General features: G+C 41.4%; 1 protein-coding gene across 5 annotated transcripts in view; it reads right to left on the bottom strand.

Annotated features, from left to right (window-relative positions):
* FAM126A (family with sequence similarity 126 member A) overlaps positions 1–27348 on the bottom strand; it is a 149138-nt gene that overhangs the window by 7384 nt on the left and 114406 nt on the right. For 3 of the 5 annotated variants that reach the window (XR_003795086.1, XR_003795090.1, XR_003795089.1), the window contains exon 13: positions 523–792. The gene's annotated coding sequence lies outside the window, so the exon portion shown is untranslated. The remainder of the gene's footprint in view (positions 1–522; positions 793–27348) is intronic. The other 2 variants (XR_003795087.1, XR_003795091.1) reach the window with 1 other exon arrangement.

Raw genomic sequence — 27348 nt, 5'->3', positions numbered from 1 at the left:
CCCCAGAAACCACCCAAAGGTTGTTACCATGATTGAATTCAACAGATAGCTTCAGTCCTCGTGAGGGGCACACAGCCCATCAAATGGACGTTCACAAACCAGCTGTAGAACAAAAACCCAAGGAACTGAGACCAAACATCACTGACCGTGATCTAACTCTAATTTTAATACTGACCAGAAGATCCTGCCTAATTTTAGAACCCAAAGAACAATAAAAACCTGAAAACGTTGAATTGTGTTGACAAAATTAAAACAAGCCCCTTCAAGTTGTCTGGAGTGGAATCTGAGTTGTTAATGGGCACGCCACGAGTCAGACCCCAGTCAAACTCTGGCTAGTAGCCATCGCCCCAAAGATGCACTTAAAGCAGTTGATGCTATTGCCAAAGGTGATGGTGACATAATTGCTCTCAAATGTAGCAGTGGAACAAGGTAAGCACCCAGGAGCAACTCGGGGAAATCACCGGAAACAGTGAGATGGGGCCAGTGTTAGTAAGGCTCTGAGTGGTCAGAGGCGCTGCCTACCTCTCAGGTTGAAGTGCTCTTCTTCGCTGTCTTCTGAGCATGGGCATTTGTAACCTTACACTTCCTTGCGTTAAAAAAATACAGCACAAACGGGATGGAGGTGAAGACCAGCATACCGAACACGCTGCGGGGCCGGCGTGACCAGGACGAAGTGGATGAGGTCCGTGAGGTAGTTCAGGGAACACTGCACACCGTTCACAGCCCCTCGCTCTGTTTCCAGAATGTTCTCCTGAAGAAGCTGGGTCACAGTGAGGTCAAAGGACCAAAGACCTACAGGGCAGCAGTGTGGGGGGAGAAGAAATGGAAAGAGATGTCAGAGACCTCGGTGAGGATTCTGGCTCTTGCACTGACTGGCACGGTCACGCTGGGTAAATGAAGCTTTCGGTGGCTCAGTTTCTCAGCCGTGAAATGGGACTCTTTAGATCCCATCTCACTGGAGGATTACATGAGACGGTACTGTGAAGTGGGCAGCATCATGCCTGGCACGGTCAATAATTTGTGGTAGTATAAATTGTATTTTTGAATCACCATCGCCACCATTATCACTAGGTAGCGATATAACTTCATTTTAGATGCATCTATTTATGTCTCCATTCCACTCCAAAAATGGTTCGGACAGAGAGCAAAGTCTTGAGCTTCACATCCGCGTGTTTCCTCTTCCCTCCTGATCTGGCAGAGGAGGAATGAGCTTCCTCTCCCCTCCCCCACCTTTAACCACATTAAGAGGCTACATTTGATTACACTTCAGAAGCAGCCTCCGGACCTGCCGTACAGGCACCACATAAGTCAGAAACCAGGTGGCAATGCTGTCCTTGAGGGCCAGTCCCGGGGGCTCTTGTGCCTGCTCCCAGCTTCTGCCTATAGTTGGTTTCCTTCTGGATTCTCCCTGAGATCCAGCGCTGGCCCTGCAGAGGCCTCTCGTTTGCCTCTGTCCTGATCTCTGGACTGAGCTCTGAACTCAAGAATTATTTGGGTTGAATATGCCGTGTCCTCCAGTGTCTGCCTCTGCAGAGCATTGGCCAGGCCTTCTGTCCTCCTAGGCTGCCCTTGTCACCCTGCAGTAGCCCGCACCTGGGACCCTGGCCCAGGCTCCCCACTCTTCTGGGCCATCCCAACCACCCAGCATGGCCTCGAAGCCTCAGGGTTTGGTCTGCCAAAGGACTCTGACCTGGAGCTCACCTATAAAACCCACACGCCTGGCCCCTAACAAGCAGTGCGGACGGGTCAGAGGTATTTATAAAACGCTGCAGCTGTACAACGTGCAGCTCTGGAAGTGAGGGCTGATTCTGCACTGACAGAATTGTTTGTAAATTGAGGGCATACGGAGTCGCAGTTCTTAGATTTTCAAAAGCAAAGTGACTTTGGGGTAATATGTCAAATCCTGCTGTAGCCAGAGTTCTGTAACTTCCTTTCCACTAAGAATGGAAACAAGTATATACTGAGCCAATGTCTCGGGTGAGCTCTGTGTCTGGGGATCCGTGGTAGACAGCAAGGTGGCCACAGGCCACTGGTCCTGGTGAGACACACGTCATCACGGCCACCAGGCCTGACCATGCTAACCACGCTAACACAGGGACGATACTACATCCTTTGGGGGCACTGGTACTTTTTATCGGGTGCAGTTTTGACCACACCACCAACCCTGGAGTGATTTGTAATTCTGCTGGGAATAAATGTGAATGGCATTTGCTGGCAGTGGGTGTGCGGGATTCAGTCAGCATCCGTGTCACTCGGCATCGTGGTTCTTGATCTCACTGTCCACACCACACTCCACGCTCACACAACAACGCTCGTGAAAGCACCACAATCACAGCCAAGATATAAAAATGATGATGATGACTGAAGATGAGAGTTAATATTCATTTTTAACAAATAGCTCCAATACCTGTGCCTTTGATCCTCTCCTTCCACCACCCGCCACGACACTCTCCCTGATGGGTAGGTACTATCATCACTATCCCGTCTTACAGACAAGGAAACAGGGACACAGGGAGCTTAGGTAACGTGCGAACATCATGGACAGCCTGGCTCCACATCCTGAGCTATCTCCGTTGTGAGTGTCAGAGGTGTTGTGGTGTGTCTGGCATCCTTATCAAGGGTCAGCAAAAAGAACTGCTATTGCCATAGAGAAAAGCCCGAAGTTTCTCTCGTACTGAATGCTTCTCCAGACTGTAGGCATTGCCAATGAGATTTCACATTCTCTAAATGTGATGTTTCCTTTGTGTCAGGAAGAGCCAGTTGGACTTCTTTTTTTTTCCCCCCCCCGCTTAGAACTAGTTTATTATCATAATACTGTGTGAATTGTGTAAATCTTAAATGGCCAACCTGCTCTCTGTCGTTCACGCAATTAAAGGCTGGGAAGTACAAGCTAAATAGCCTAATAAAAGATAATTCACCTGTCAGGTCCTTCACTTAAAATATTTTAGAGGTTGGGTCATCTCCAGACGAAAGAACAGGTTTCTAAATCAGCTATTTGGAATTAGGAACAGTTCCTTTCTCATACATGCACATTACATCAGAGGAAAGAGGTCCCCAAGCTAGCCCGTTGTTTTATAACCGCTGGAATTGGACTGACAAAACTCTCATTTCTCCTCTCCCAATATTCTCAAGATTCTGTGGACCAAGGGCTTCTGGGTCTCCTTGATAGAAAGCAGAAAGGTATCCCCAAATCCCATGCCCCCACCCCGCTGTGGGCCCAAGGGTGAGAAGGGGAAGCTCTGAGCCCCAGGAGGGCAGGGACCTTGCAGGAGCCCAACACCTGGAGTCGGGGCTGAGGTTCACAGCAGAGGCAGGCAGGGAGATGCTGAATGAAGGGGGAAGACACAGACGGTTCAGCCTTTGATCCTCTCCTTCCACCACCCGCCACGACACTCTCAGCTCCCTCATTTTTGCTCTGGGGATGGGGGATCCCCTGGCTCTGAGCTGTGGCCTTGAGGTTGGACTGAGGGGAGGGAGCAGGGCTTGGGCAAAGAAATGATGCTCCTGGGTGGAAACCGGATCACAGGGAGTCCATGTCTAAGAGCAAGGTCCAGACTCTTCCCAGACTGGGCATCTGCAGGTCGAATCACTCGGGGCCAATATGCTGTTAATCCCCATCAGTGTTGATACCCAATATGTTGCTGCTGAATTCATCAGGCATAAAATGACCAAAACAATTTTTTAAACACCCTAACCAAATCATATATGTCCTCACTGCCAGGTATGAATGACATTTGGTTGGTGGCAGAGTTCTAAGACCAAGTTCTCAGGGGAGACAAGCTTGCAGATGCTCAGAGTCAGGCACCCTGTCTCTGGGAAAGGATTTCTCTCCCCTTCCCCAGGCAGCTAAGGAAAGCTCTGGCGCCACCAAGCTGTCTTCTTTCCCCTCTCCCCATCCCACTTCCGCGGGGAAAGGACCCAGGTCAAAATACTCCTTCAATGTGGATGCCATTTGTAGCATTTACATGCTTGACTCCTGGAAATCACTATTTTCACTTCCCCAGGTCTCCACATCTCCACATTTCGGCTTTTGCACAACTTCCCATCCCGCCTAGAGCACTCTTCCCTCTTCATGTCACCTGCCGAGCTTGCCCTTCAGGGATCTCTTAATTGTGCCTCCCCCTGGAAAGGCTTCCCGGGCTCCCAAGACCAGATTTGGTATCCCTCCTATGTGTCTCCAATCCTCTGTCCTTCTCTAGCATAGCTCCTGTCACTTTGTGTTGTTGGCCATTGCTATTTACTCACTCTTTGGTCTCCCATCCAAACTGTACACTCAGTGGGGCTAAGACCTTGTCTGATTAAACCACGCATGTATCCCCAGTGTCTAGGACAGTTCTTGTCACATAGTGGGTTCTTAGTGAATGAATGATGAAGACTGACAACGACACAGTGGTGAGACCATGAAACGCTTCTACGATTACTTAGCAACATCACAGGCTGCAGAATCCTGTGCCACACATGACCCACCGCTCACAATTCCTGCCAGGATCACACCCGAGAAGAGCAAGGTGATGGAGATGTAAGGGAAGTCCCAGAATTGCTCTTGAAAGAACCCAGACTAAGGCAAACAGTAAATTCAGGAAGGTGGACGTTGACAGGAGAGGGAAGACACGGGAGAGAGTGAAAGACAAAACTGCACATGCTTGAGATGTGGTAATGAACTCTTGGAAAGAGTGGTGGAGATTTCCTCTGGTTATTTTTCTGAAGAAGCAGATATTCATGAAAAGGAAATGACAAATACCTTTCCATCTTCCAGGACAGAATAGGCAATGATTGCAAACAGATTTTTAAAGTACATAACAAGTTGTAAGAAGTATTTAGCACAAATTAAGACAAACTCCGAAAAGGACTAGAAGAGCCAAATAAGGCCATGAAGGAAGGAGACAGGGTCAGGTAGGCTAAATCCACTCTAGCCCAGGAACTGTGGGAAGGGTGAATTTGGTTATAGAAAAGAATTTATTGCCATAGCAGGGTTTTTTTTTTGTAAAGATAACAATAACAATGAAAAAAACAGCCAACATTGCCTTAAGTTCTAATCTGTGCAGAAGGAAATAGGGTTTTATGTAGACTATCTTATCTAATCGCTTCCCTGCCATCAGTTCTGTTATTTTTATCCTTACTTTACAGATAGTGAGACACAGCGAGTTTGAATAAATTAGCCACACATGGTCACACAACTAAAAGTGATAGATGGGAAGATATAACTCGCCCTATCTATCTATTTACCTATCTATCCATCCATCCATCACTTAAATATGTATATCTATTTACCTATCTCTATAAATACTTATATTTTATCCATACAGTGAGATCTGGTGAGCTTTAATTGCAAAACAACTTGAGAGAAAATATAATTATAAGCAGTCCAGGACCTGCACAGCAGGGGGAAAGGCATCACAGCCTGAGGGGGGCCTCGGAGTGTGGAGTTCCGGAGTCTGGACAGTCGGAAAAAGAAGCCTACCCATCTTTCCTCAAGAAACTATACCAAACTGAATTAGAATTTCCTCATCTTAATTCCAACTATCCAAAGTGATAATCTCACTTGTCCAGTTTAAGTCAGGTGTCAATACCAGGCTTACTCAATCACGCCTGACAGGAGACCATCAAGAAGGAGGATTTTTCTTGTCACTTAAGAGCACAATTTGGGGACCATGGATCAAGAATGTGGGAATAATGGGAAGCTATCTAAACTGGCCAAATTGGGAAAATCAACCCTAGCTTTCAGTTCAGTATTAGACATCACAACTGCAAGACCCTCATCTCTATCTGTTTTTAGGATTCTTGAGTTTATTGATTGAGATAAAAATATGATTTCATTTTCATTTGTCTTAAACTTAGCTTTTGTTTGAAACTGACTTTACCAACTCAACTTCTGTGCTTACCTGAAATGTCTGTGATTTGCAACTTAGTTTCACATAATCAACAATAAAGCAGAATTGCTTAAAGATACAATTTTTGAAAAATTATTAATCGACTGGCTGTATTTTTTCCATGATTGTTCTCCCATTTGGTACTGTATTACATTTCTCTTTAAAATTCTTATGCTTAAAATAAAATAATAGGTAAAAATAACCATAAATAAAGTGATCATCCATTTTCAGAGATATACCAATCCAAAAAAAAAAAAAAGAATTCCAGAAAGAGAAACTGAGGTCAGAAGCAATGCCTGGGCTGTGTTGCCCAGGCAGATGGGCAACATTGTCAATAGGCAGCTATAGCTCTTATCTTGAGAGAATGGGGTCATATTTACTGGCGGGTTTACTTTTCTGTCATCCTCATCCTGATGATAAGCAATTTCTGATTTAAAAAACACCGCTGATAGCAGGGATGGCCAATTTATCTATTGTCTTGACCAAAAAACAGCCCATATTCCCTGACATAGTTGTCTCTCTAGCTTAGCGTCTTTAGGAAAGAGACTTATGATAAAATAGGAAGGAGTATGCCCTAAGGACCATGGAATAGGTTTTGCAGGCTGTAAACTGCACGGTCCCCAGGGAGTGCTACTCACAGTGGAAACTCACTTAATGGAGCCCCTGGAGTTGTGTAGTGTACAACCTGTGTAACTGTACACGGCAGACCCCCCTGCTTCCACCAATGACACCAACCATATGAACTGAATAACAAATGGCACTATTGGAGCCTTCTCACTTCTCACTGTTTGAGGTACATTTGCAGACAGAATATTAAGATTATAGTTAGACACAAGCTCTGAAAAGAAGAAATGAAGCATTGACATAAAGGAGGGGAAAAAAAAAAAGCAAGAGCTGTCTCTGAGTTTGCATTGTCTTGAATGTTCACAGCCTCCTGTCGCCTTTCTAGGAAGTGCCCCCGTTTGTCGCTGGGGTTTTACAGCCAATTGGGGAACTAGTTGAAAAACCCTGGATAGAAATAGAAACTCAACAAGAAGTGAAACCAAGCTCCATCCAAGAATGAAACCACAACCGATCACATGAGATGCCCATGTCATCACCTGGCCCATGAACAGGGGAGCAGATATATTGATGATCTGGTCCAGCCACCAGACAGCTGCATTCATCCCTGTAAGTGACAGGAGGGAAACACTGCAACTCAGTGCATGAGTCTCTCCTCCTGGTGAATTTAATGTCGTGTATTTGCTAGATTTGTGAGCCCGCACTGGGTGAATGGCAGTGAAAACAGGAAAGATCCCTTTTAGTCTGACTCTAGATTAATCATAGGATTTTCAACCTGGAAAAGACCTTTGAGATCAGTTCTGTTGGAATTTGAACAGTTAACCAATGAGTAAACTGAGGGCTAGAGAGGTTAGGTAACTTGGAGTTATTCCAACTCCTGTCTCAGCACTCTTTCTATCACATCCCACTGTCCGAACAACAACAGTATTAATAGCCATTATTATGACTAACACGTTGACAGGGCAGAGAGGGAAATAGCAGGGGACAAAGGAAAGAAATAGTTGAATACTCTTTGCCACACGCATAGTTCTAAGCCTTCTACACATATTCATCTCACTCAATCCTCGCAACAACTCTAAGGGGTCCGTAGTATCTCCCTTTTACAAATTAAGAAACTGAGACATAAAGAAGTGAAATTAATTAAGGTCACAGGGAAGGTAAATGGTGGAGCTGAGATTCAAACCTAGGCAGTCTGACCCTAAAGCTTATTCTCTTAACTATTCCACCATCATTAAAGAACATATTTACAAGATGATTTTTAAAATTAGAATAAACCTCAGATCTGAATCTGTGCTTTATTTTAGAGTTCTTTAAAATTAATTAACAGCAAGCAGGAAGATTTTCTTTTACCCAGAGACAGGACACTTTCAACACCATGTCACCTGGCTTGTACCCACATAGCTGTTTTATTTTGGGTGTTGTTATTTAAGCCACAGTACATCCAAATAAGTGTAGTTTAGAAGAAAACATGATTATAAGGGGCTTCTACACTTTGTAAGGAGTATATTTTAATAGACTCCTCTGTAATAGCTTCCTTTATCTTGGCTATCAACTCTCATGAATGTTTTCTAGCCAAGAGTAGCAACTGCACAAATATAGGGTAAGATAAGATCTCCTGCTTTAGTTTGGCAATTTGAATATCTCACAGTGAAAATGATCCAAGTTTTATAAATGGAAGAAAAAATAAAAAGATGCCAGATTCTTCCATTTAGCTCCATTATTGAAAAAAATGATTCTACCTCTCATTACTAGTGATTAGGTGATAATCAAGTCACACTTGGGGATGAATTTTCTGGGGAAAGTAGAAGCTTATCACAGACAAAAATTAAGAAATCTTTTAATTCACTTATTTTTCAAATCTAAAATGACCAAAGAACCTCTGTAATATATTCAGAGGGATTTCTCTCCCAAAAGTATGGTCTATATATCCTTTTGATAATAAAAGTCTCATCCATTTCTTACATGCTTCCCATGTGCAGACATAATCCTGTATGTCACATAATCCTTCCCAAAAATGAGCTGGCGGCAAGGTGGGGGGGTTGTCATAATTTCTCTCATTCTACAGATGAGGAAAGTAAAGTCTAGAGAAGTTAAGTAACTTGCAGCTGGTAAGAGCCATGGCTGGTTTTAGCTGCATTCAAATGCAGGTCTCTTTGACTCCAAATACCTTCTATTAAAGGCTACTTTCCTGCCTTTCTCGGAGCGCTAATTGTCTCATCAACTCTGTTCACTAAATCAGGCCTACCTCTCAGCAGATTCGAGAACCTGTGACGCCCTGTTATATCCACAGCTCACCAGCCAGCTGGCCTCTGTTGTCACCTGTGAGGCTTACAATCCAGTCCTTCTGAATGGTGTTGGTCAGTGCTGTGCTGGCCAGGTTCGCCAGGGCTGCCAGGGTGATCACAGCTGTGAAGCAGACCACTGAAGGAAGGAGGGTAAACGGAGTTTGGAACCCAGGGATAGACTTTCTCAGCCCATTGTAATACATACAGTTACTTATCTGACAGTTTGAAGAGCATTTAAATGAACCCAAAGACTTTTGAGAGAAAGAGGTTCAATGCAGGTTTGAAGCCAAATGTTGTTGTATTTATTCTCAGCGTTTTCTTCTTCCCACCCCAGTAGCACCAGATCCGGTGCTAATTTGTACCTTGCAGACAGAGACTGCTGTTCTACTGCCTTCATGACTGTGAGATTTAGACTCTGATTAACAAATTAGGGGTAAGGAGAGTACTGGTGAAAGATTAGCCAGATCCCAGATCAGTGAGCAGGGCCATCCAGAGATGACTCACTGAAGGGCATTCTGGTCTTGCCTGTGACATTCACTCTCACAGCACAGGGGGGAGATGGCAGACACTCACAGTGAACCAGCCTTGCCATACTTGCTCCAGGTCCCTTCTGTATGAGAACACAAGCATCAGGACCGCACAGCCGGTGGTGATAGAGGCATTCTGAGTGAAGAGCAAGACATGACCAACTGCAAAGGGAGACAATATTTATTCTTGGTTTTAAGAGACAGGTTACAATTACATCATCATTTAATGCAGAGTAACTGCAGTTGACCAAACCCCTGTGCCAACCAGGGTTATCATTCCCATCAGCAATCATAGGCTGAGTAGGAAGCAAAGAGCAGGCTTGTGTGCTCACTAAAGGCAAAGCCTTTACAACCAGAAGAAGAAGAAAAAAAAGCTGGGTTTTGCAAGCAAATGAAAACATGCTTTGAGAGTAAGACGATATGAAAAGCAGGATATTAGATAAATCAAAGCACTTACATTTTTCTACTGATATATCACACTCTTCTTTAATTTGTGACTGAAGTTATCAATATGGCCTAAGGACCAACAGTCCAGATTTTAAATAAGTTAGCCTTTTCAGTGCTGTGCTTTCAGAGAATGCCTTGCCCAACCTCCTAGGTGAAATGAAAACAATCAGGCTGACTGGTAATCAAAAGACTTGGAAAAACTTAGGAAATCCTACATTCTTCTTGGGTAAAGGAAGGTTAAAGAGATATTAGAGGGAAAAGCTAAAAATGGATTGCCATTTGAACAAATAAGTCTCCAGATAGTAATTCCCAGTTTAGACAGATTACTTGGTATAAAAGTTATCTTTTACACATAGAAATTGTCTTTAATAGAAATTACATAAGTATATTATACATAGGTAATACCAGAGTATTAAAATGAAACATGTTTTTAGGAATTTAATATTAAAAATCTGTGATGGATAAATATCTAAAAACTACAATAAAATATTTTAAATATAGTACCGGAGACAGAAATGACAGAAAGCTGGATACCACTTTTTCTAGTTTTTAAAATTTATGCCCTGTCATTATTAAGTTCATATCTGTATTTTATTTCACTAAGTAAACCAAAAAAGCTAGTGAAGTCATAATTTACCATATCCTTATATATGTATTACCTTTTTTTCTTGGTTTCCTGTTGATCCAATCACCAATTAATACCCTAAATATTAATACAGATCCAGCTACCACTAAGCCAAACACTGCTATTAGTAGAAGATTGTATCCATATAATTTTATCAGGACCACAGATATGGCAAAGTGCCACATTCAGTCTCCCTGCAAGGCAGTAGAAGCAAAGCATGTTTTAATCATTGACCTAAAAGATGGAACAAAGTTAAACTCCAGAAAGATGCATTTCTCTCAAATGACATGTAATATGCAGAATTTAAAACCAGGATGTCCAAAGTTACACTTTTATGTAGTACAAGTATAACATTTTTTTTTTTTTTTGCGGTAGGCGGGCCTCTCACTGTTGTGGCCTCTCCCGTTGCGGAGCACAGGCCCCGGACGCACAGGCTCAGCGGCCATGGCTCACGGGCCCAGCCACTCCGCGGCATGTGGGATCTTCCTGGACCGGGGCACGAACCCGCGTCCCCTGCATCGGCAGGCAGACTCTCAGCCACTGCGCCACCAGGGAAGACCATCATTTTTAATGCAATACAATTATACTTTAAAAAACTGAACAGAATGTTATTTTAAAATCTTAAAACACCAAAAAGTCAAGAAGCCCAGGAGAGGATGTCAGATGAACACTTGGAGAACATGAGAAGCCCAAGAATTAAGCCTAGGTTACCCTGAGGTATCTGCTGATTCAGAAGAAACAACTGTGAAACAGAACTGCAGTTTTAGCAGCCTCAGAAAGTCAGAAGATGGAAGTCTATGCTCACCAAAGACAAAGATAAAAATAGTTCTTACTTTAGGCTGAGCTATAACTCCACCCTTAGGGTAAGTCAGAGTAAACTACAAGTAAGCTAACCATTGCACGGACTTGTAGTCCAGCTTTACCTCATCTGATGACCCAGAAAACCTCAAGCCTTGAGCTTGAATTAAACTGGTTCCAAATGGCAACTGCTCACTATGCATCTGGGAGAAGCATTAAAATCCTCTCTAAAAGAAAATACTATCATCTTAGGCTTCAAAATACTTCTACAATAATTTTATTTTTAATTTGTTTTTTGGTATGTTTAATATTTATTATAATAATTTTAAAACACAATGCCCAGCACACAGTCAAAGATAACCAGTCATATAAGGAAATGAAACACTATGAGCAAAATCTACAATAAATAACATACAATAGAAACAGACCTATTGAGACTTCAGATATTTAAATTACCAGACACAGGCTGTAAAATAATAATGCTTACTCTATTTAAAGAAATAAATGCCAATTCTGACAATCTGAGCAGGGAATTGGAAACTGTAAAAAATGATGTGGTCAGTTTGAAAAAGAACTAAAGAGAAATTCTAGGACTGAAAAATATAGCAATAGAGATTAAAATTTAAAATTCAATTGATAGGTTCAATAGGAGGTTATAATTAAAGAAAAATTAGTTAACCGTAGATATGTATGAAGAAAAACCCACAATAAAACACAGAAAGACAAACTGAGGGAAACATGGTAGGAACAAAAATGAAAAAGGAGAAAAAGAAACATATAACAGGCCAGACAAATAGAAAACACAAAATAACATGGTAGATTTAGCGTAAATATATCATAAGCTACCAATAAGTATAAATAAATTAAATGTTCAAATTAGAGGATAAAGAGTGACAAATTGGATTCAAAAATACAGCTAGATGCTATTTACAAGAGACACATTAAAACAAAAGAATAAGAAAGATTGAAGAAAATGACAGATAATTAACTGAAAAGAATCCATGTCACTGAATTGATACAAAAGTAGGCTTTAAGGCAAAAAAAGATTACTGGAAATAAAGAGAATCATTTCATAATGATAAAGCCTTAATTAATCAGGAAGATATAAAAATTCCAATTTTGTATGTACCTAATAACAAGGGCTCAAAATATATGGCTCAAAAATCTGTAGAGTTAAAAGAAGAAATGGACAATCATTGTGGGAGATTTTAACTCACCATCTCCCTCTTGGTAACTGATAGAATAAACAAAAAATATAAATATATAGTAAGAATATACACTTATATATATCTTATATGTTATATATGTGTGTGTGTTCTACGTAAAGGTTACATAAAAACCAGTGTACTTGACAACTTTAGAATACACATGCTTTTTAAGCACATGAAACATTTTTACAAATCAACAAAATGACCAGATAATGGATCTTAGAGCAAATCTTATTTTCAAAATACTGAACCATACAGAGAATGTTCTCTGACTTCAAGGCAATTAAGCTAAAATCAATAAGAAAGAAAATCAGAAATTCCTCATATGTTTGTAAATTAAGGAATTCATTTCTAAATAATCCATAGGTCAAGCTGGCAATCAGAAAGGACATTATAAAATATTTCAAACAGAGTATATCAACTTGTCAGATGCTATTGATACACTGTTTAAAGAGAAATTTATAGTTTAAAATGCATATATTAGAAAAGAAAGGCTGAGTTTAATGAGCTAAGTATCTATAGTAAAAAGTTAGAAAAGGAACAGCAAATTAAACCCAAAGAAAATAGAAGAAAAGCAATAATAAAGGTAAGAGAAGAAATCAATGAACTAGGAAAATGAACATACAATAGAAAAGCTTAATAAAGCCAAAATCTGGCTCTTTGGAAAAAGTAATAAAATAAACTGTGGTTTATTATGCAATGAAATACTACACAGCAATAAAAAGTAGCAACCCAGGGCTGTTTGCAAAAACATGGGATTACATACATAATGTTGAGCAAAAGAAGCAAGATAAAATAGAATATATACGGTAGAACTTCATTTATGGGAAGTTCAAACTAAACTTGAAATTAACTCAACTATATCATTTAGGGATGCCTACATCAGTGGTGAAACTATAAACAAAAGCAAGGAAGTAAATGCCAGAAAAGTGGGGCTCCTGGCTGCTTCCCTTTGTGAGGAAGCGGTATAATTGAGAAGGACCCTATGAGGGACTTCTTGGGTGCTGGCTACATCCTAGCTTTTGACTTGAGTGGTGGTTTCATGTATTCACTTTATAAGTATTTGTTATAATTGTTCCATATATATATGGATATATATACATGATGCACTTTCCTCTATTTGTGCTAGAGTTTGTAATTCAAAACATTTTTTAACAAAAATATACACACATTTTGCATCAGTTATTTCGAGACATTCTAATTGTCTATTACAGTTCTCTTAACCATTCAAAATATATTAATTTCATTTTGATTCATCTTACCCGTATCGATAAGGCACAGCTTACATAAATCAAAAATCTTGGACTGATGAGGTAGGTCAAAGTTGCTCCTAAAACACATATTTCCAAATGATAAACATTATGAAATAGTAAAAAAAAAAAATTATATATATATGTATTTTTTTTACTATTTCACAATGTTTATCATTTGGAAATATGTGTTTATATTTCTTTAAAGCAAATTTTGCCTGTTAACTCAGAGAAAGTGAAATCCTGTTTGGCATGAGTTTGCTTTCAGACACTAGCCTGGTGCGAAATAAAAACACAGGCAACAGAAAAGCACATGGTTTTGTTCAACAAGTGAGAGGATTCTCAGGGTTACTGCTTTGTTTTCCTTTGACTTATTTGCCATTGAGTGACCACTAGGGAAATATTTAACCATATCCCTTTTCTCGCGAAAATCCAGAGGCTGGGGTGTAAAGTACCAAGTCAGAGAGAGTAGGAAGTGGGGAGGATGAAGCAAGTGCAGGGGAGATCCCTTCTTTCCAGAAAGAATAGGAAAGAGAGGCCAATCATTAAAGCCACTGGGCTCCTCTGTGGATGCCCAGCTGCAGGGGCCTCATCTCTGCAGGGGCCTTTCAAACACACCCACTACACCTGCTGAGCTGTGGGTCTGTCTCAGCTCAGGAACCCTCTCCTGCTTCCCTCCTGCCCATCTTGACCATCATTCTTTATTCTCACCTTTCTGACACCCTCACCAAAATAGCACCTGATCCCCATCTGTGCCAGCCACTGACGTCCCAGTCTTTCTGGTCTCTCGCTGCAACCTCCAGTGTGTCTTAGAGAGCCCTGCTAAAGCCCTTTTCATCAGCTCCCACCACCCTCCACCTACCTGCATTGCTATAACTTCTATACAGGCTACCACCAATTTAAACAACCCTCCTCCAGAATAGCCCTGATATAGTAACAAGAATTCCTTGCTTCCTTCCTTCCGTCCTTCCTTCCTTCCTCCCTTCCTCCCTCCCTCCATTCCGTCCCTCCTTCCCGCCAGCCCTCTTTTATGTATTCACACATTCAAAATTTAATGAGCATCTACTATCTTTCAGGTATTCTGCCAGGCACTAGAGATAAAGTGGTAAAAAAAAGTTAGGGTTCTCACTCTTCTGTTATCCAGGGATAACAAACAACAGACAATGACTTATAACCTAGTGTGATGAGTTTCCTGTTAGGCGGGGGTGGGTATCACCCAGTCACTCCACAAGCCAGTCATGGAGGAACTATGGCAGGTCGCTTAGGAGGCTTTCTGGAACCCAAAGGGCAACAGAAGGCACTGAGGAAGGCTGTCAAAGTTGGACATACCATCTCCTGACACAGGAGCACCACCCAGCCACGAAGCTCAGTGCTGGAAAACTAGTGCCTTGGGTCCTTCACATGTGCAGATATCACCAACCCTGTGGCCTTTCCCCAGGTGCACCTCCACTCTTCACCACCTCAGCAATGCCTGAGGCATCAGCACTTTGCTATCCACATCACAGCCCAGCAATGGACAAATCTTCCAGTGACGGTTACTGCACTGAAGAGCAGGGTCTTTGGCTGGTAGCCCAGTCTGCTCTAGGCCGGCCCTACTGGCCCCCAGCTACTAGCAAGAATTTGTTGCGAGCTGGCCCCTCACATCAGGAATTCTCTGGATTGTTATTCGATCTTCCATCTGGCCCAGTGAGAGGAGAGGTTCTGGCCGGGGGTACATTACTCGCCATTGGCTGATCTCCCTTCAAATACGTTATCACTAAACATAAGCGGGGCCTTAGGCTGCCCACCCTCACACTGTGTTTTTCTCGTCCATTTACTTTCCTACTTTCCTGATTTCTCTTCTCTCTTGGAACATTTCCCACCCTCACTCTGCGCTGATAGCCTGTTTGCTAAGCCACTAAAGATACAAAAGCAGTGGAAGAGGACTTCCTTCACTTCCCACCATTACACCTTCCCACCTGCCCACACCTGTGGCTCCACCTTTACCTCCTGTTTCTATGGGCGCCCAGCAAAGCCACTCCTCACCACACCTCTCTCTCCCATCCTCCAGGACATTGATCCTTTTTTTTTTTTAAGTGATGTGCCCTTACTATATTTAAGTTAAAGAGAAATGTTTCAGACTTCCCTGGTGGCATGGTGGTTAAGAATCCGCCTGCCAATTTAGGGGACCCAGGTTCAATCCCTGGTCCAGGAAGATCCCACATGCCACGGAGCAGCTAAGCCCGTGTGCCACAACTACTAAGCCTGCGCTCTAGAGCCTGCGAGCCACAATTACTGAGCCCGCATGCTGCAACTACTGAAGCCTGTGCACTTAGAGCTCCACAACAAGAGAAGCCACCGCAGTGAGAAGCTCGTGCACCACAACCAAGAGTAGCCCCCGCTCGCCACAACTAGAGAAAGCCTGTGCACAGCAATGAAGACCCAGTGCAGCCAAAAATAAATAAATAAGAATGCAAAAAAAGAGAGAAATGTTTCATATAAAACACTGGAGAGAATCACTCAAAATATTTATCCTAAGCATTAAATCTAAGTTTGGAGGTAGAATAGTCACGTGGCTTCTATCAGCAATGCGACGTCTCCCAGGGGTCACCGCAGGGAGACAGGCAAGCCATAGGCTACAGTGCAGCCCCAATAAGATACTTGAGTCAGGGACCCTGGGAGGGGGGATGGGGTTGGTGCTGGTTGACATAGTAGAGGAAAGGGGGCTCTTGGGCCTGCTCCAAGCCAGCCCTGCCACAGAGCCCTGGTGTAGCAGTCAGTGTCACAGTCAGCCACATCCAGAAGGTACCCAGAAACAGGGGACAGCCAGCCATGATATACCTGAGCACAATGCCAGCCATTAACACCAAATGCTAAATCATCAGACAAATGTGCCATTGTGGTCTTGAGGGACATTTGGACACGCAAAGACCTTCTGGCCCAGGCCAGGCAAGGCTATGACTGCCTCCCAAGGACACATGACTACGGCTCCCAGTGATGGTTAGGTGGCTATTATTGGTTTGGGGATTCATTTTAATCCATCTACAATGAGTGTGCAGCATTCTTTCTAAAAGAAAGCCTACTTTGGGGCCAAGGGCTAGGGAAGAGGACAGGAGGGAACTCTAGTTAGGACTATTACTTGCTCTGATCAGGACTTCCATTTAAACAGCCCAGATGTCGAGATTATCTTATATTGGCCTCCCACAGGTTGGGGAGAAAGTAGAAGTTAGAACAATTGCTGAAAGCTTCTGGTTTTCTCTTTATTAAGGCTGATGACTCAGACTGAATTGGGGCTTCTTGCAAGAGGCAAGCACATCTTTCTTACACAAGTGAGAGAACATGTAACTTACCTATCACAAAGCCTTGCAAAGAGAGGACGCTAGATCAACTGGCTAAAAATAGGATGAGCGGTAGTATATATTCTATCCTGCTGCCTAATGTCCATCACAATGAGGACAAGCTTTAAAAGCAAACTGTATATTGAAATGTATTATAAAACTTGAAAGTGAAACAAAAGATAGATTTCAAGGATGGTTAGAGTTTCTATTTCACTGGACTAAAGAGACCCTGTCCAGGAAGACAAGAAAGCTAAAGTCTCTTTTGGGCACCATTTACTTTCCTGTTAAACAGCAACAGGATATAGTGAAGAATGAATTTTGGTTCTACTTTCATTTAAAATCATTTCTGTTACCTAGTAAAGCAGAACCATATCCTCTCTAGAGAAAAAGAACATATGTTTAACAAATGGGAAATAGCTGCCATTTCTCCTTTTTCTTGTTAACAGAACGTCAATCTTGCTCTGGGAGACAGTGCATCCCTAGCCCAGGGGATGAATCACAACTGATGTAAGTCACTTATTGTGATGGCATTTCCCAGACCCCCTGTAGCTAGGATTGTCCTCTGACTGTTCTAGCCACTGAGGTGGAAGGAGAAGTCTCCTGGGGGCTTCTGGGAAAGATTTTGCTTTCTTTTTCTTTTTTTGCCAACATCTATTATTTATTTTTTTTAATTATACACATACTAACAGGTGTGAGATGATATCTCTTTGTGGGTTTTTTTTTTTGAAGTATAGTTGATTTACAATATTTCAGGTATACAGCAAAGTGATTCAGCTACATATACATATATATGTATATATATATATTCTTTCTCAGATTCTTTTCCATTATAGCTTATTATAAGATACTGAATATAGTTCCCTGTGCTACTCAGTAGGTCCTTGCTGTTTATCTACCTTCTATTTAGTAGTGTGTATCTGTTTATCTCAAATTCCAAATTTATCCCTCCCCCCAACCCCAAGATTTTGCTTTCTGATAAAAGAAGCAAGTGCAAGAGGAGAGCTTGCTTTTGCTCTTCCCCACCCACTGCTTTGCCTTTGACTGTGGCTGTGATGTCTAGAGCTGTAGCAGCGGCCTCGCAGTCATAAACTGACACTGTCAGAAGCCAGTGGGCTGAGGGCGACAAGGCAGATGGGAAGAACAGCCGGGGCCTTGAAGGCATCACTCAATTGCTGAAACAACCCTGACTGGATAACTTGTACACTTCTTGTTTAGTAAGTAATGAAGGTTCTTTGAGATTCAGACCTTGCCAGTTGAGTTTTCTTTTGCTTGCAGCCAGAAACATTTCCAACTGATACACAGACCTCTAATGACTGGTTCAATGACTGCCCATATACCCAGTACCGAAATTTCACTATTGCTAATGTGTACCATATTTGCTTTATCTCTGTGTGTATGTGTATTTTCAATATATGTTGAAATTAAGTTGTCGATATCATAACTTACCCCTTCAGCACCTATCTCCTAAAAGTAGTCACATTTCCTTTCATGACTACAAGGCCATTCTCTCTCCTAAAAATATTACTAATTCTCTGATAGTATCTGAGAGCTAGTCCATATTCAGTTTCCTTTATTATCCCCCAAACATCTTTTTGTAGTTGGCAAAAACTTCCATTTAAATGGTACAAATGGGACTTGGGGTTTTGTTTTACTTTTTCTTCTTCTTTGAATCAAAAAGAAAGATCGGGACTTCCCTCATGGTGCACTGGTTAACAATCTGCCTGCCAATGCAGGGGACACACATTCAAGCCCTGGTCCAGGAAGATACCACATGCCGCAGAGCAACTAAGCCCGTGTGCCACAATTACTGAAGCCTGTGCACCTAGAGTCTGTGCTCCGCAACAAGAAACAATGAGAAGCCCGCGCACCGCAACGAAGCATAGCCCCCACTCATCTCAACTAGAGAAAGCCCGCGTGCAGCAACGAAGACCCAATGCAGCCAAAAATAAATAATTAATTTTTTAAAAAGATTAATTTAAAATATATATATAAAAAATAAATTAAAAAAAAAAAAAGAAAGGTTCATCACCCCCTCCTCCTGCCACGACAGAGTTTCATTCTTCAGCCCGTGATAGCTTCTGAGCTCAGGAGAGCCTGGCAAGACTTGAATAAAGCTTTGGAATTAAGACTGTAACAAATCACCTCAGCCATACATCCTTAAAAAGCGTTGTAAGAATTCCCATTTGGAAACTTATTTGGGCTTGGGTTCCTGGTTCCTAATGTTCTTATCGATCAGACTTTGAGTCAAAGGACTATGGACACGAGTGTGGAGTCAAGCTCTCTGTGCGGCAGGCTGCTCTGATTTGGGGACCTAACTTTATCCCCCTCCCCAAATGACCCTCCACATCCCACTCCACAATTTACATGTAACAGTGGGACAAAATGAACAGGGGATGGCATTTTTTACCCCCAGTTGTAGTAATTACAATACTAATTGTGTATTTGAACTACTCAACCTCCTTTATAGTCGACACTCCTTATAAACATAATTAGGAAAAAATTCAGATGCACCCACACTCTGAGAGAGATGGGTAAACAAAGCTAATTGTTTTGTGACATGTAAATTAATGAAATCAACAGTGGTTTTTGCAGAACATTGTTGCGTAAAGGACAAATGCTGCTTGATTACCTTTGTTTATTTTTTTAACCTCCAATTTTACTTAATTAAAACCATTATGGGAGATTGGTTCAAGATGGCAGAGTAGAAGGACGTGTACTCACTCCCTCTTGCAAGAGCACCGGAATCACAACTAACTGCTGAACAATCATCAACAGGAAGACACTGGAACTCACCAAATAAGGTACCCCACATCCAAAGACAAAAGAGAAGCCACAGTGAGATGGTAAGAGGGGCGCAATCACAATAAAATGGAATCCCATAATTGCTGGGTGGGTGATTCACAAACTGGAGAACACTTATACCACAGTAGTCCACCCACTAGAGTGAAGGTTCTGAGCCCCACATCAGGCTTCCTGGGGGAGCATGGGGGTCTGGCAGTGGGAGAAGGAATTCCTAGAGAATCAGACTTTGAAGGCTAGTGGGATTTGATTGCAGAACTTCGACAGGACTGGGGGAAACAGAGATTCCACTCTTGGAGGGCACACGCAAAGTAGTGTGTGCATCGGGACCCAGGGGAAGGAGCAGTGACTCCATAGGACACTGAACTAGACCTATCTGCTAGTGTTGGAGGGTCCCCTGCAGAGGTGGGGGGTGGCTGTGGCTCACTGTGAGGAAAAGGACACTGGCAGCAAAAGTTCTGGGAAGTACTCCTTGTTGTAAGCCCTCCCAGAGTCCGCCATTAGCCTCACCAAAGAGCCCAGGTAGGCTCCAGTGTTGGGTAGCCTCGGGTCAAACAACCAACAGGGAGGGAACCCAGCCCCACCCATGAGCAGTCAAGCAGATTAAAGTTTTACTGAGCTCTGCCCACCAGAGCAACACCCAGCTCTACCCACCACCAGTCCCCACATCAGGCAACTTGCACAAGCCTCTTAGATAGCCTCATCCACCAGAGGGCAGACAGCAGAAGCAAGAAGAACTACAGTCCTGCAACCTGTGGAACAAAAACCACATCCACAGAAAGAGAGACAAGATGAAAAGGCACAGGGCTACGTACCAGATAAAGGAACAAGGTAAAACCCCAGAAAAACAACTAAATGAAGTGGAGAGAAGCAACCTTCCAGAAAAAGAATTCAGAATAATGATAGCAAAGATGATCCAGGACCTCAGAAAAAGAATGGAGGCAAAGATCAAGAAGATGCAAGAAATGTTTAACAAAGACCTAGAAGAATTAAAGAACAAACAAACAGAGATGAACAATACAATAACTTAAATGAAAAATACAATAGAAGGAATCAATAGCACAATAACTGGGGCAGAAGAACAGATAAGTGACCTGGAAGACTGAATGGTGGAATTCACTGCCATGGAACAGAATAAAGAAAAAAGAATGAAAAGAAATGTAGACAGCTTAAGAGACCTCTGGAACAACATTAAACACAACAACATTTGCATTATAGGAGTCCCAGAAGGAGAAGAGAGAGAGAAAGGACCCGAGAAAATATTTGGAGAGATTATAGTCAAAAACTTCCCTAACATGGGAAAGGAAATAGCCACCCAAGCCCAGGAAGTGCAGAGAGTCCCAGGCAGGATAAACCCAAGGAGAAACACGCTGAGACACATAGTAATTAAATTGACAAAAATTAAAGACAAAGAAAAATTATTGAAAGCAACAAGGGAAAAATGACAAATAATATACAAGGGAACTCCCATAAGGTTAACAGCTGATTTCTCAGCTGAAACTCTATAAGCCAGAAGGGAGTGCCATGATATATTTAAAGTGATGAAAGGGAAGAACCTACAACCAAGATTACTCTACCGGCAAGGATCTCATTCAGATTCGACGGAGAAATCAAAAGCTTTACAGGGAAGCAAATGCTAAGAGAATTCAGCACCACCAAACCATCTCTCCAAGAAATGCTAAAGGAACTTCTCTAAATGGGAAACACAAGAGAAGAAAAGCACCTATAAAAACAAGCCCATAACAATTAAGAAAATGGTCATAGGAACATACATATCGATAATTACCTTCAACGTGAACGGATTAAATGCTCCAACCAAAAGATACAGGTTCGCTGAATGGATACAAAAACAACACCCATATATATGCTGTCTACAAGACACCCACTTCAGACCTAGGGACACATACAGACTGAAAGTGAGGGGATGGAAAAAGCTATTCCATGCAAATGGAAGTCAAAAAGAAAGCTGGAGTAGCAATACTCATATCAGATAAAATAGACTTTAAAATAAAGAATGTTACAAGAGAAAGGAGGGTCACTACATAATGATCAAGGGATCAATCCAAAAAGAAGATATAACAATTATAAATATATATGCACCCAACATAGGAGCACCTCAATACATAAGGCAACTGCTAACAGCTATAAAAGAGGAAATCGACAGTAACACAAAAATAGTGGGGGACCTTAACACCTCACTTACACCAATGGAGAGATCATCCAAAATGAAAATTAATAAGGAAACACAAGCTTTAAATGACACAATAGACCAGCTAGATTTAATTGATATTTATAGGACATTCCATCCAAAAACAGCAGATTACACTTTCTTCTCAAGTGCACATGGAATGTTCTCCAGGGTAGATCACATCTTGGGTCACAAATCAAACTTCAGTAAATTTAAGAAAATTGAAATCATATCAAGCATCTTTTCTGACCACAATGCTATGAGATTATAAATGAATTACAGGGAAAAAAGCATCACAAACACATGGAGGCTAAACAATACGTTACTAAATAACCAAGAGATCACTGAAGAAATCAAAGAGGAAATGAAAAACTACCTAGAGACAAATTACAATGAAAACATGATGATCCAAAACCTATGGGAGGCAGCAAAAGCAGTTCTAAGAGGGAAGTTCATAGCAACACAAGCCTACCTCAAGAAACAAGAAAAATCTCAAATAAACAATCTAACCTTACACCTAAAGGAACTAGAGAAAGAAGAACAAACAAAACCCAAAGTTAGCAGAAGGAAAGAAATCATAAAGATCAGAGCAGAAGTAAATGAAATAGAAACAAAGAAAATAATACCAAAGATCAATAAAACTAAAAGCTTGTTCTCTGAGAAGATAAACAAAATTGATAAACCATTAGCCAGACTCATTAAGAAAAAGAGGGAGAGGACTCAAATCAGTAAAGTTAGAAACGAAAAAGGAGAAGTTACAACAGACACCACAGAATACAAACCATCCTGAGAGACTACTACAAGCAACTCTGTGCCAATAAATTGGACAGCCTGGAAGAAATGGACAAATTCTTAGAAAGGTATAACCTTCCAAGACTGAACCAGGAAGAAATAGAAAATATGAACAGACAAATCACAAGTAATAAAATTGCAACTGTGATTAAAAATCTTCCAACAAAAAAAAGTCCAGGACCAGATGGCTTCACAGGTGAATTGTATCAAACATTTAGAGAAGACCTAACACCGATCCTTCTCAAATTCTTCCAAAAGATTACAGAGGAAGGAACACTCCCAGACTCATTCTATGAGGCCATCATCACCCTGATACCAAAATCAGACAAAGACACTACAAAAAAGGAAAATTACAGACCAGTATCACTAATGAATATAGATGCAAAAATACTAGCAAACAGAATCCAACAACACATTAAAAGGATCATACACCATGATCAAGTGGGATTTATCCCAGGGATGCAAGAATTCTTCAATATACGCAAATCAATCAACGTGATACACCATATTAACAAACTGAAGAAGAAAAACCATATGATCATCTCAATAGATGCAGAAAACGCTTTTGACAAAATTCAACACCAATTTATGATAAAAACCCTCCAGAAAGTGGGCATAGAGGGAACCTGCCTCAACATAATAAAGGCCATATATGACAAACCCACAGCAAACATCATTCTCAATGGTGAAAAACTGAAAGCATTTCCTCTAAGATCAGGAACAAGACAAGGATATCCACTCTCGCCATTATTATTCAACATAGTTTTGGAAGTCCTAGCCACGGCAATCAGAGAAGTAAAAGAAATAAAAAGAATACAAATTGGAAAAAAAGTAAAACTGTCACTGTTTGCAGATGACATGATACTATACATGGAGAAAGACACCACCAGAAAACTACTAGAGCTAATCAATGAATTTGGTAAAGTTGCGGGAAACAAAATTAATGCCCAGAAACCTCTTGCATTCCTATACACTAATGATGAAAAATCTGAAAGAGAAATTAGGGAAATACTCCCATTTACCATTGCAACAAAAAGAATAAAATACCTAGGAATAAACCTACTTAGGGAGACAAAAGACCTGTATGCAGAAAACTATAAGACACTGATGAAAGAAATTAAAGATGATACAAACAGATGGAGAGATATACCATATCCTTGGATTGGAAGAATCAACATTGTGAAAATGACTATACCACCCAAAGCAATCTACAGATTCAATGCAATCCCTATCAAATTACCAACGGCATTTTTTACAGAACTAGAACAAAAAAATCTTAAAGTATTTATGGAGACACAAAAGACCCCAAATAGCCAAAGCAGTCTTGAGGGAAAAAAAAGGAGATGGAGGAATCAGACTCCCTGACTTCAGACTATACTACAAAGCTACAGTAATCAAGACAATATGGTACTGGCACAAAAACAGAAATATAGATCAATGGAACAGGCTAGGAAACCCAGAGATAAACCCACACACCTATGGTCAACTAATCTATGACAAAGGAGGCAAGGATATACAATGGAGAAAAGACAGTCTCTTCAGTAAGTGGTGCTGGGAGAACTGGACAGCTACATGTAAAAGAATGAAATTAGAACACTCCCTAACACCACACACAAAAATAAACTCAAAATGGATTAGAGACCTAAATGTAAGACCGGACACTATAAAACTCTTAGAGGAAAACATAAGAAGAACCCTCTTTGACATAAATCACAGCAAGAACTTTTTTGATCCACCTCCTAGAGTAATGGAAATAAAAATAAACAAATGGGACCTAATGATACTTAAAAGCTTTTGCGCAGCAAAGGAAACCATAAACAAGACCAAAAGACAACCCTCAGAATGGGAGAAAATATTTGCAAACGAATCAATGGACAAAGGATGAATCTCCAAAATATATAAACAGTTCATGCAGCTCAATATTAAAAAGATAAATAACCCAATCAAAAACTGGGCAGAAGACCTAAATAGACATTTCTCCAAAGAATACATACAGTTGGCCAAGAAGCACATGAAAAAGCTGCTCAACATCACTAATTTTTAGAGAAATGCAAATGAGAACTACAGTGACGTATAACTTCACACCAGTTAGAATGGGCATCATGAGAAAATCTACAAACAACAAATGCTGGAGAGGGTGTGGAGAAAAGGGAACCCTCTTACATTGTTGGTGGGAATGTAAATTGATACAGCCACTATGGAGAACAGTATGGAGGTTTGTTAAAAAACTAAAAATAGAATTACCATATGATCTAGCAATCCCACTACTGCACATATACCCAGAGAAAACCATAATTCAAAAAGATACATGTACCCCAATGTTCACTGCAGCACTATTTACAATAGCCAGGTCATGGAAACAACCTAAATGCCCATTGACAGACGAATAGATAAAGAAGATGTGGTACATATATATAATGGAATATTAGCCATAAAAAGGAACGAAATTGGGTCATTTGTAGAGACGTGGATGGATCTAGAGACTGTCATACAGAGTGAAGTAAGCCAGAAAGAGAAAAACAAATATCATATACTAACTCATATATATGGAACCTAGAAAAATGGTACAGATGAACCGGTTTGCAGGGCAGAAATAGAGACAAAGATGTAGAGAACAAACGTGTAAACACCAGTGGGGGAAAGTGGCAGGGCGGGGTGGTGGTGTGATGAATTGGGAGACTGGGATTGACATATATACACTAATATGTATAAAATGGATAACTAATAAGAACCTGCTGTATATATATTTTTAAAAAGCGATTATGCTGAGAAGAACTTGACAGCTTCATATCACTGATGTCAATGCGGCAGTATTGCCTCCGCAGGGGCAATGTGCCCCCTTTCTCAAGTAGAGCTTACTAGAATATGTGTAACTGGAGACTTACCTAAACGACTCTTCTCTCTCTTCATCTGCCTGGTGCTTGCGGTTCTAGTCCCTTTCTCCTCATTTCCAGAATTTTCGGTGTCATTTAATTCTCCCACCATTACTACATGTCGGGAGAAAACGATTTCAAATAATGAAAAATAATTTTAACTGGTCATAAAGTGGTAGAAGTCAATGTGTTTTAACTTAATTCCATTGGATTCCTCAAAAGACATTAATATTTCATTCATTTTAACTGCAGAAAGTTAATTGTATAATCTGTTAGAAGGGCCTTATTACATATGAATAAAGTCATAGCAATTGCTTGTGAAAGTTAGAGGTTTATTATTAATGCTCAAAACCCATTATTCTGGGGGAAACATTCAGCCAGCTCTAATCAGAGACTCACAAACTTATTGCACCCGAAAAATGGTTAAAGATATATTTTGACTAAATTATCTGTATCACCATTCAACCCAGGAACAATGGTGTAAGTAGTTTCTCCCTCTTTAACATGTTATTTTTCCAACTTTTTCAAAAGGGCACATTTCTTAAGCTTGAAATAACTAACGCAAGTCATAAATAAAAGCTTTGTTATGTTTTCACAAACATATCCCCAAGAAACAAATGCTTGCTTCTGCTAATGACTATTTTACCTCTAAAAGGAGTGAAAGCAAGGAATTTCTAAAATTTTAACATTCTGCTTACCGAACATAGACAACAGGAATGTTTGGATGCCCCCACTGGACTCCCAGAGACCGTGTAGAAAGGATGAATCACAAAGCAGTGCCGTGAACAGCTTGGGAACCACATCCGGGCATTGCTACCATGGGCCACTTTGTGCAGAAAGTGTTAGACATGCAAATGTTTCCTGTGGGCTGTGGAAAGAGAGGCCAGCAGTTTCTGCCACCCGTGACCTCCCAGCACAGTGTGCTCTGACAAGGCCCTTCTGGGGCTGTAGCGTGCTGCACCTTGCCTCTCCTGCCTCAGCCTGGGCAAGGACAAGAGATGTCCAAAACACCCCTGTCGTAGAAAAACCTAGGACACACGCAGGAACATTCGTTAAGATTCTTTTTTGTTTTGATTTTTGTTTTGTTTTGATTTTGCTTTTGGAGGGGGGGGGGGTTGGCCAAACCACATGGCATATGGGATCTTAGTTCCCCAACCAGAGACGGAACCTGTGCCGCTGCAGTGGAAGCGCGGAGTCCTAACCACTGGACCGCCAAGGAATTCCATCGTTAAGATTCTTAAAGAAGACAGTTTGACTTTGTGCTTGGAAATATATCAGAAATCACTTAGAGGCAAACAAGAGCTGGCCCTCTGCAGAGTTGAGCAGCCACCCGTCTCCAGATGCCTCCATGCTTAAAGTGCTCTCTTGGGGCTGGGGCTTTCCAGGCCTTTCCAGGCAAGGCTGCCCAGCATCTTTCTCTTTCTCCCTCCAGGCTTTGAACCACTGATGCTCACCTGTGGTGTCTCATTCTCTCGGCAAACCGTGCTGGCTGGGCCCTGCACACATGAATCCTAGGAAAGGTTAATAGCAAGCCCAAGTTTGGGGATGGTCCTCTTGGATTGACTGACCCTCTTTCCAAGAGCGATGCCAACTTAACCAAAAGGATTCCATTTATAATGGGAATTTCAGGACTCAGTATTTTTTCTTGGGTTGAGGAGGGTGGGATCAGGGATGTTTCTTGTTCTTTGGTTCAGAATGGGTAACATTTAGTAGCAGCTGTGGCCCAGCAAAACCTCTTTTTTGTTATTTCTGTCCCAAGAACTTAGAGCAGCGTTCCCCAACCCCTGGACCATGGACCTGTACCGGTG

The sequence above is a fragment of the Monodon monoceros genome, unplaced genomic scaffold (genome assembly GCF_005190385.1).
Source record: "Monodon monoceros isolate NGI ecotype Baffin Bay Population unplaced genomic scaffold, NGI_Narwhal_1 Super_Scaffold_2, whole genome shotgun sequence".
NCBI classification, from domain to species: domain Eukaryota; kingdom Metazoa; phylum Chordata; class Mammalia; order Artiodactyla; family Monodontidae; genus Monodon; species Monodon monoceros.
This window is presented reverse-complemented; position numbering and strand designations above follow the sequence as displayed.